Source organism: Cololabis saira, chromosome 4 (genome assembly GCF_033807715.1).
Source record: "Cololabis saira isolate AMF1-May2022 chromosome 4, fColSai1.1, whole genome shotgun sequence".
Taxonomy (NCBI): domain Eukaryota; kingdom Metazoa; phylum Chordata; class Actinopteri; order Beloniformes; family Belonidae; genus Cololabis; species Cololabis saira.
The window spans coordinates 29,874,770-29,884,834 of NC_084590.1; positions in this window are offsets into that span (position 1 = coordinate 29,874,770).

Consider the following 10,065-nt stretch of genomic DNA (forward strand, 5'->3'; position numbering starts at 1 on the left):
TCTACTGATTGGTCAGATGCCATGATGACACTGCCTGTGACAAAGCATGATCTGTGCTGATTGGCAGGATTAACTCACATGACTTCAAGACCTCACTGAGAAGTTTGGGGAAAGTAGTTTTTCATGTCCACGGAAATTACCGTATATGGTAACTCGCCCTATATATATAGACTTTATTACAGGCTCATGGCCCACATGGTAGGAACAATACAACACATAAGAGAATAAAAAAATAAAAGAATAAAATACAAATGCATATATAGAGAGACAAATATAAAATACAGTTTACAGTTCAAGAGAGACACTCATTCCACCGTCCTCTAATGGTGGACGTGTACCTGACAGAGCTACGGCTGGGGTCCGTCATCAGCCTAATTAGACCATTCAATGACGAGTCCAGTCGGCACATGAACTTATATGTCAGGTTCCTTAAGAGAGCCTTAAAGGTGGTGAGACCCAAGGAGCAGAGGAGCTCACTAGCTCTGGTGCTCCTAGGTTTATGTAACAGGATTCTTAGACAATCGTTGTAGGCTACTTGTAGTTTTTGTAGGCTCCCCCTTTTATAGTTCACCCACAATGGGGCTGTATATAGGGGGGTGCAGTATGTTCTAAACAGGTTTACTTTTACCTCAGTAGTACAATGATGAAATTTTCTAACCAACATATTTGCTTGTATATAAAGCATTCTCCTCTGTCTTAACATATCTTCATCATCCTCAAGGGTATCTGTAATGATGTGACCAAGATATTTTGTACTTTTAGCCACACATACTGTTTGCCCAGACAGGCGAAAGTTTGGGAATCTGAGCTCCCCATCTTCCTTAGCTCTACAGATTAAGACCATGCTCTTCTTAGCATTATACTTGATGTTAAAATCTAAGCCATAGTTCGAACATATATTTAAAAGCTGTTGGAATCCACTGCTACAGGGGGAAATGATGCTAAGGTCATCTGCATACATGAAGTGATTAATTAAAGTATCACCCATCATACAGCCTGTCTTACATTCTCCCAGCTGCTTGGATAGACCATCCATATATAAGTTAAAGAGGGCGGGGCTTAAAATCCCCCCCTGACGGACGCCATTACCCACACGAAAGGGGGTGGATAATGTGCTCCCCCATCTAACTTGCATTTGCTGGTTTGCATACCAGTAGACTAGGATGCGAATTAGCCAGTTAGGTACACCCCTAAGTTTGAGCTTATTGAAAAGCTTATAATGGTGGATGAGATCAAAGGCTCGAGAAGCATCAATGAAACCCACAATCATACTGGAACCTTGACTTCTGTATGTCTCCACTGCCTCTTTCAGAGCGTAGATACATTGGTCGGTACTGTGTTTAGGCTTAAAGCCAAACTGATTATCTGTAGTGGTTATATATACACTTAAATGGTCAAGAAGAAGTCTTTCTAAGACTTTAGACAATATACTTGCGAGAGCTATTGGTCTGTAATTATCAATGCTTCCAACTTTACCTGCTTTGTCTTTTATTACCGGGACCAGCACAACAGACAGCAGGGAGTCTGGAAGGGTACCATGAGTCAGCAGCCCAGAGAAGCAGATAGACAGCAGTACTGCCAATCTGGGCCCAGCTAGCTTTAAATGCTCTGCTGTTAAAGTGTCCAAGCCACTGGATTTTCCATCAGCAAGTTTCCCTATGGCATTAAAAACCTCCTGGGTGTTGAAAAAGACATTGTTTTCTTCTTCAATTATGCCTACTTCATAAGGCTGTCCTTTGACACAATTGAAAAGTGTTGCATAATGCTGCCTCCAGAGGTCGGCGATGTCTACAGGATTTGTTACCCCCTCTACATTGCATGGGAGAGGTGCTTGGGCCCTATTAATAGATTTGACCCCTTTCCAGAAGTTAGTGTTGTCATTGTTAATAAGATTTTCAGCCATAGAGTGGGCACTTAGTGCCTGCTCTTGTTTGTTTATATATCTTATTGCATATTTATACTTAGCATTTGTTTTTTTCTTGTGTTCAAGGGCAGGTCCCTGTCTGGGCCTCCCTGCTGTTACCCAGGCCTTATGGGCTTTATTGGCTTCTTCATGGTGGCCAGCTACGAATTGATTCCACCCAGGCCTAGTGTGCTTGGCCTTCCTATTACGGGTGAATAAAGACCTGCTAGCGTCCTGTAGGGCTCGCACTATTTCATTATACAACACACACAAGTTTTCACCATGGGAGGAGTCAACACAATTTACATTTGTGCAACATATGGCATTCATAGGCATATTCACTTTACACAATAGTTCATTAGAGTAGAATGAGTATTTGAGGATATCATCTTCAGTTACTTTGCTCCAATTTATTTTTGCCTCTCTGTTCTCATTATTCTTAGCAAGTGTGGGAACATTGTTCACATTTAAAACCATAATAATTGGGATGTGGTCAGATGTGGCTAATCCATAACAGATCTCCATACATTCAATTGAGGCATGAGCATCCACAGTTGAGACAACGTGATCTAGCCAAGAGGTGGTGTTCCATGCTTCACTAACGTAAGTAAAGCTCGAGTCTGGCAGGAGCTGCTTGCTAGATATTACTAGGTTGGCATCGTTAGCAAAAGTATTCATGTGATTAGCAAATAGAGATTTTTTGTCTGTCAAGTCAGCATTGTAGTCTCCCAAAATATAAATGCATGAGGAGTTATTCTCTTCAATAAATGATACAATAAATGCAAGTCTGCTCACAAACTCATCAACATGTTCATAAGATTCATATGGTGTATATATATTGAGAATAATAAAATTCTTTCCATCACAGTTGAACTCAAGACCTATTGCCCAGTCAACATTTAAGCGTATAACTTTAACCATTGAGTCATATTTTATATTCCATAGGATGGCGACCCCCCCAGCAATCCTACCTCTGAGTATTCTCGTGCTAAGGTCGGTGGTTGACTCTCCAGCACCATGGAATTCTGAATGCAAGGTGTTCAGGCCATCCAAGTCCTGCTTGGCCAGCCAAGTCTCTTGAATACACAAGAAATCGCAGTCTTCAAGCAGTGAATCAACCACCAGCCGCCTCGCTTTGTCGGCTGCAGTTTGCCCTACTCGTAGGCCCCGAGTGTTGTAGGATACAATCTTCATTATGCACCAGTGTTATTCCCGTCAGGGCTGGTGGTCGCCACGTTGTCCCCCGGCAGGGCTTGCAGCTCTCCTACTCCTGGGAGCGATGACTCCCCTCCGCGCCGGGAAGGGATCCTCTCTGGTAGTCTCTCCACCACCGCCGCTCCTCTTGGTCGTCGAGGCTCGAAATATTGCCTGACCACTGATCCAGCAGGCCAGAACTGGGGGTCATACATATCTTTCCAATCATTCCATTCTGCAGTGATACAGAACGAGCTGAACCTGCTGTAAGGTGTTTCGATTTTTCTGCACTTCACTTCTCTGTTCATCTTAACTTGTAAAAAGTCACGGAGTCTGTCAGCATCTAAATCCAGCGTGAATTTCGTGGCGAATACTCTGACCACCTTTGTATTCACCGTGGACAGTTTGTCGTTGTTAATCACCGCCGTCCCAGTGATGCCGGCTTTTTTCCGTGGATGTTTGGCTGCGTGGTTCCCAGCTGAGCTCTCTAGGGCTGCCGTCCGAGTATATTTGGCTGCGCGGTGACCAGAACTCCCAGGGGCTGCTGTTCGTTTGAGTCCACGCTTCGCCACTGTGCTCCAGCTGCGGGTCTCCGTCGTGCCTGGGGCCGTTTCACTGCCATGAGCGGGGGACACGCCAGGGGGTCCAGAGTCAGACAACGCTGACCACCTCCTTCCTCCCTTCGGGGTTTTTCGGGCAGGGTGGAGCAATACCCGCTGCCCATCCGCCGTCACACCAGCTGTTGCCGAGCTGAGGCTCTGTTCCGACCCGCTGTTTGTGGCGTCTTCAGTCTCAGGTGTAAGAGTAGCATGCGCCACCTGGTTAGCAGCATTAGCCGGGTTAGCAGCCACGGAGGAGCTGACACCACCCCCCGCAGCAGCAGTAGCTGTGTTTTCCACCGCCACCAGTCGCTGGTTAATGGAGCCTGTGGCCTCCAGCAGCGCCTCACAAGCTGTTGCCTGCGACGTGAGCGAACTTTTTAGGAGTTCAATGTCGGCATTAATCTGCAACATTCTCCCAAGTAGGGCAGACACATCCACATGTTTGAATGAGATGGGTGGAAGTTCATCAATGAAGTGGGACACAAATCGTGGTCCAGACTCACTGCTTTTCTCCTTAAACACGGCCAGGCACATTTTGATGTATAGCTCGTCTTTTTTCTCTCCTCGGTGGGAAGACCAGCGTTTTGAGTCAGGGAACAACGTCGCCATTACTTCCTTGGAGGCTTCAATTCTCTGTGAGCTGAAGCTTGTCTTAACCAGCTTGATGATGTTGTCTTGGTCAAGCGTTCTTGATTTAATCAATAAGAAGTTTAGAAGCTCATCTTCAACAATGGTATCACCATCTGTGGTATGATATATAGTAGGTTTGATTCGGGCAAACGCTCCCGCATCACACCGACGCTGCTCACCGTCGGCCATTTTTTTTTTTCTTTTTTTTTTCTTTTATAAAGGGTTAAACTTAAAGAAATGTGAACTTCTGGCTCTCCATGACAGCGATCTAAACAACACCGGTTAAAAATAAGGTAAAATACCCCGGTTTAGTAATAACAAAGAAATGATTTGAATATTACTCCCAGATTGAAAGCTATTCAAAATTTCTTTAACAAAGGTAAACCAAAGCCTTAGCTGCTGCCCAGATTTCAATGTTATATACTGTGTAAGTAAATATATATATATATATATATATATATATATATATATATATATATATATATATATATATATATATATATATATATATATATATATATTTACTATTTACTTTGTGGGTTTTGTTTTTAGAATCTGTCTCTACAAGGTGCCTAAGTCCGGTGAAATCAAAGCAAACCCGGATCATCGAGCAGCCTCAAACTATGGAGAATGCGCTTTTTTGCATGGCCCAATTAAGATTAAACTTTATAAACTCTAGCGTATGTATTATAAATATATCTGTACAGTCCACTGTGCCCACAGTTAATGAATCAGGGGCATGGTCTGCAAAATTGTTGCACATGGTATGAATTGTGAGTTTTGTAGGGTATAGTATATTTAAACATTTCCTTTTTTTTTTGCTGTTGCAAAGTCTTCATCTAAGGTGTTTCTGTTTTAATGTTACCTCATACGGCCGTAACACATCTTTTCATCCATCTGTGAAGTTTAGTGCTGTGGATTATGTTGTTTTTATGAACGTTTCTATCTGGGTGTATATGGAGTTATGACTGTAGGTATTTAATGGGATAAAATGCAAATGTTTGATTTCATCGGTGAAAGTGGCATGTTATTTCTTTTTAATGTACAAATAATGTGATTATTTTGATTTCTGAAATACGACAGCCTTGTGTCACAAGATAACTGTAACTATAACTACAAATAGACAATAAGGTATCTTATATGATCTATGCCAGACAGATGACAGACTGAAAAATGGATTTAGTGACCCTGTGGATGACAAAAAGGTACTTGAGGTGAAAAGTACAAGACTGCACCTACAGAGTCTACCGTTTGTTGGATAGCACAATAGTTTACCAGCTTCACCCATTTCTTGGATCATCATCACTATGTCAAGAGGAGAGAGCCGATCCTAAACCTAAATCTTAATGTCGAGGACAAAATTCCCTTTCCCAAAACTGATATAAAAATATTTGAAATTGATATTTTCTTTTCACTTTTCCATCTGACTTCAATCCTAATTGAAATTTTGATTTATTTTCATAATTCTAGCCCTTTAAGTGGCAATTTATTTTAAAATGTCGCTTTTTTTAATGACATTAAACAGAGCAACATAAAATTTGTTATTTTCCATATAATCCATGATATGGGATGGTATTTTCTTTTTCTTCTTTCTCCATTTTTTTAAACAATCCATTTTCAATATATCAAAGATTAGTAATAAGATTGATTTTGTCACATTAGGTGCTTTTTTCAGTGTCAGACAGAGTTACGTGTACAGTATGTGTTATAATGTTTTTGCACAGGATTATAAGAGAGGCCGTTATGACATGAGGATAAAAATGGAGGCAAAAATGAAGGACTTGGAGGAAAAGATGAGGACCATTGCTAAAGTTATGGTCCTCAAGGAGAGGGATGCCTGGAGAAATAAAAATCTACAGCTTACTCAGGAAAACAAAGCCTTGGAGAAAAAGTTGTTTGTCGCTGAACACGAAAGCAAAGAACTGAGGTTCGATCTCAAAAAAGCAAAAAAGGACATTGAGATAAGAGATGACAAGATCATGTATCTTCGTCATCGTCGGTTTGATCTGGAGGAAAACCGAGCTGAGGGGGTGAGCTCTCGTCAGCAGAGCCGCTTTTCCCACAATCAGACTGAGAGGGCGAGCAACATCACGGAGTCCAGCAGACTCAGTAACACAGAGAAAAGGTGGAAGGATAAAGTTGCTCAAATGCTGCTCCGTGAAAAAGACCAAGAGATAAGCAGGACCATATCAAAGAGGCGTAGACGCTTACAAGCCCATATTGACACCTTGGACCAGCTGAACAAGACGGAGACAGCCCTGAAAAAGAGTGAAGTGGCTTCCAAAGGCCTCACAGAGAGCCTTCAGAAGAAGCAGCAGAGACAGAGGGCTGCTGTCAAAAAGAGCTCAAGATGAAAGAGCAGACGTCCCAGATGGAGTTCTCGGCTGCAGCCCACAATACTGGGAGAGAGCTTTCCATGGACGCAGCAGAGCCACAGCACAGCAACTGGAAGAAATAGAAATAAAAGAGATGCCACTGGCTAAAGAGAAGTGCTGCCTCCGAGGGGAAGGTGAGCCGGTCGGCATCAAGATGCAAAAGCTCCTGCTTCAGGTATTCTCACACTGCTTTGCTGATTCAAATTTTAATTTGACTTTAAACCTCAAGATGTGAAAAACATGTCTCTTTTTTTTTTTTTTTTACTTTTCAGAATCTAGAAACGGGGAAGTTCGTCTACAGGAAGACACTGTTGAGGAACTGTGGTAGCTTGTCTGCCGTTCATCCAGTTTAGGGCGGGAAACATTCGCTCATCAGTCATTTTACCTGATATGTCCAGCCCCTCCATCCCTCCATCCCTCCAAACCTCCCACCTACAAGTTTTTTTATTGTGTAATAGTTCTTCAATAAATTTCATTTTCTTTCATTGATTCTGCATCTTGGCTCTTTGTTTTTGTTTGTTTGGGCTTTTAGTTTTTTTTTAATGAATAATGACGTGTCAGATGTCGTGTTGTTTTTCATCCGAGGCTGTATTCACCCTATATGCCTAATTTTGAAGACGTCAAAACTCCAAACATTTTCTGAGGTATTTAAAAAAAGAATCTTCGACATATTTTGGTAAAGGTCTGCAGTATCAACAGGAATCCAGTACAACAGCTCCGTATACAACCATATCTTCACAGCTCTCCTCGAAGGAGTTGGTTTTGGCCTGTGCGGTCAACAACTCAACTCCAACCGAGGGCCTAAATCCAATTTTCTTTGACTGACTCAAATCTGGAAGTGGAAAAACAGCTGTTCTCCCACTGATCACTGGAGTCCAAAATTGAGTCCATTTCATTTCACCCCCATGTTAAAATATTTACCTTTACAGCAGAAATAAACATATAAATGATTTCGGTCTCCATGGCCAGATTTCACATGCGTGACACCTGTACCTGTACCACATCATTTGAAATGATATAAAGCAGCTAATGTGTGTATAGAGGGCGAGGTCTTGTGATTGGCAGCTGGCTGAGTTTAATGGCTAGTTGTCACCACTTAAGCTAAAGCTTATAAATTGTGAATAATGGTGAATAGTTATTCTGTTAAGACTACAACAATGGTCTCACTTTTGTTTATGATTTACTAAACTAACTATGATGGATTATTGCTGTCCTTCGAATGTTTTAAAAGGAAATTTAACACATCTATTTCAAGAAAAGGATATGACAATATCTGCAAGGCAATTCCCATTCCTTTACTTCACTAAATAAGATTAGCATGCAATATTCTTTTGTCTCTCCTTTTTTTGCCATCCTTAAAAATAGGGGATATAAATCTGTTAGATAAAAAGTCTGACAACAGTATATACTCAAAAAGTATACTTAAGTTCGGCACATTTTTGAGTAAATATCAGTAGTATGCATTAATTTGGACGTACTACTCAGAGCCACACGGCACTTCCTGCCGTTGGGAGGAACCTGCGTTGCTCCTCTCACAGCAGCAGCAGCAGTAGCAGCACACCGCTCCGCTCTTTCCCGTTTATCCTGGCCCAAACAAAATTACATTATATACCAATATTATAATATTAATATTATATAATAATATTATTATACTTCATATTATACTTATGACATATATGTATCTGCGCAGCACTTAGCAACCAAACACCGCTGCATTGCATTGTGGGAAGTTTCTGCTTAGCTAGTGTCCATCAATCCATACTAATACATTTCTCTGGGAATTAGTATGGATAGCGCATACTATTGAGTACGTATTAATGTTTCGGACGCGCTAAAAAATCTCACATACTGTTTTTGCTACTCATTAGGGTGGAAGGATGGACCAAACGCGTGACCAAACGCTATGTCCATTGTTACATACACTGGAAAGTTGGACAGAAATATAACACAACTTGCACTCACGCAGCGTGAGGGTTGCCACCCGTCCCTTAAAATACGGAATCTTTATGTAATTGGGAATTAAAAGTTGCGTTCCATATTGAACCAATACAGACATATATTATGCTCTTATATATTGATGTCATAATAATAATTTTGATGATTATGGCTCAGTTTATGAAAACCCCAAATAAAAAATCTCATAAAATTAGAATATTTTATGAAATCAATAAATAATTAAATCATCAAAATTATAACAAATAAAGGTTTAACATATCTTGCCTTGCATGTAATGAGACTATGTAATGTATTAGTTTAACCTTTTAAGTTGAATTATTGAAATAAATTAACTTTTACACCATATTCTAATTTTCCGACCATCCGTGTAGGCTATATTCTACATCTGGGCTGATGTGGACGTACATAGCACAGGAGCATAGACTATTTCAGTTGCTAGTATGGTTGCCTGTCTGTACAGTCATGCAACTTAACTGTTTCAACTGAAATTTTCAGTTGTGTTTGTGAGACGATTTCACCAGTGTGTGTATGAGGGAAACATTTTCAACTGTATACTGTATATGAGCAGTTTTCACTTTGTGAAAGTGTTTGTGTAAGAGCGTTTCAGTAGTATCTGTCAGCACATTTCAGTTGTATATGTTAGTGGATACATTTCCAGTTGTATGTATAAGAGCATTTCACCTGTGTGTATGAGAGGTTTTCAGTATAGTGTGTAAAAGAGTTGGATTTCATATGTGTTTATGAACGCTAATTCAGAATTATGTCCCTCACGGCACCTCATAGATTTTCAAATTTTTTTTTTCAATTTATATATTATCATTTACCCAATTGAGCTTGGTCCACCTTTCCTCTCCAAATGTTTTGACAAACAAAAATCTCAAACCAGTGTCCTTCTTTTCAAGGGAGGCTCGTAATCAAGGAATGACATTTGACTTGAAAGTTTAAAACAGTTTGCCCACCTGTCAGTTTTGAAACAGATAATACCCATTGACAAAATTAAGCTCTTGGCCAATATTCTGCAAACAGACTTTATTTCTCAATTAAATGCATTTTAACTCCAATCTAATTACTTTTAACTCTGAAAACACTACACACAGTCTCAGCTTTGGAAGACCTCCATTTGTTTGTAATTGAAATTTAAACTCAAGTAGCAGTGTAAAAATGTTCAGTTAAAGCAAAGCAGAAAAAGTGAAAATCAAAAAAGGAGCATCAAATATTCTTTTTAAACTGATATGTTTGTGTCTTAGTCATCAGTCCAACACACTTATGCAATCTCTCTACAACAGAAATTTAAGTGCAATAACTGTCTTAATACAGCTGTAGTTTGCACAGATTTATAAGGTGAACATGCAGCTTCTATCCGAATATTGCCCCCAAAAGGTTCAGTTAATTTGTTTCAACACTG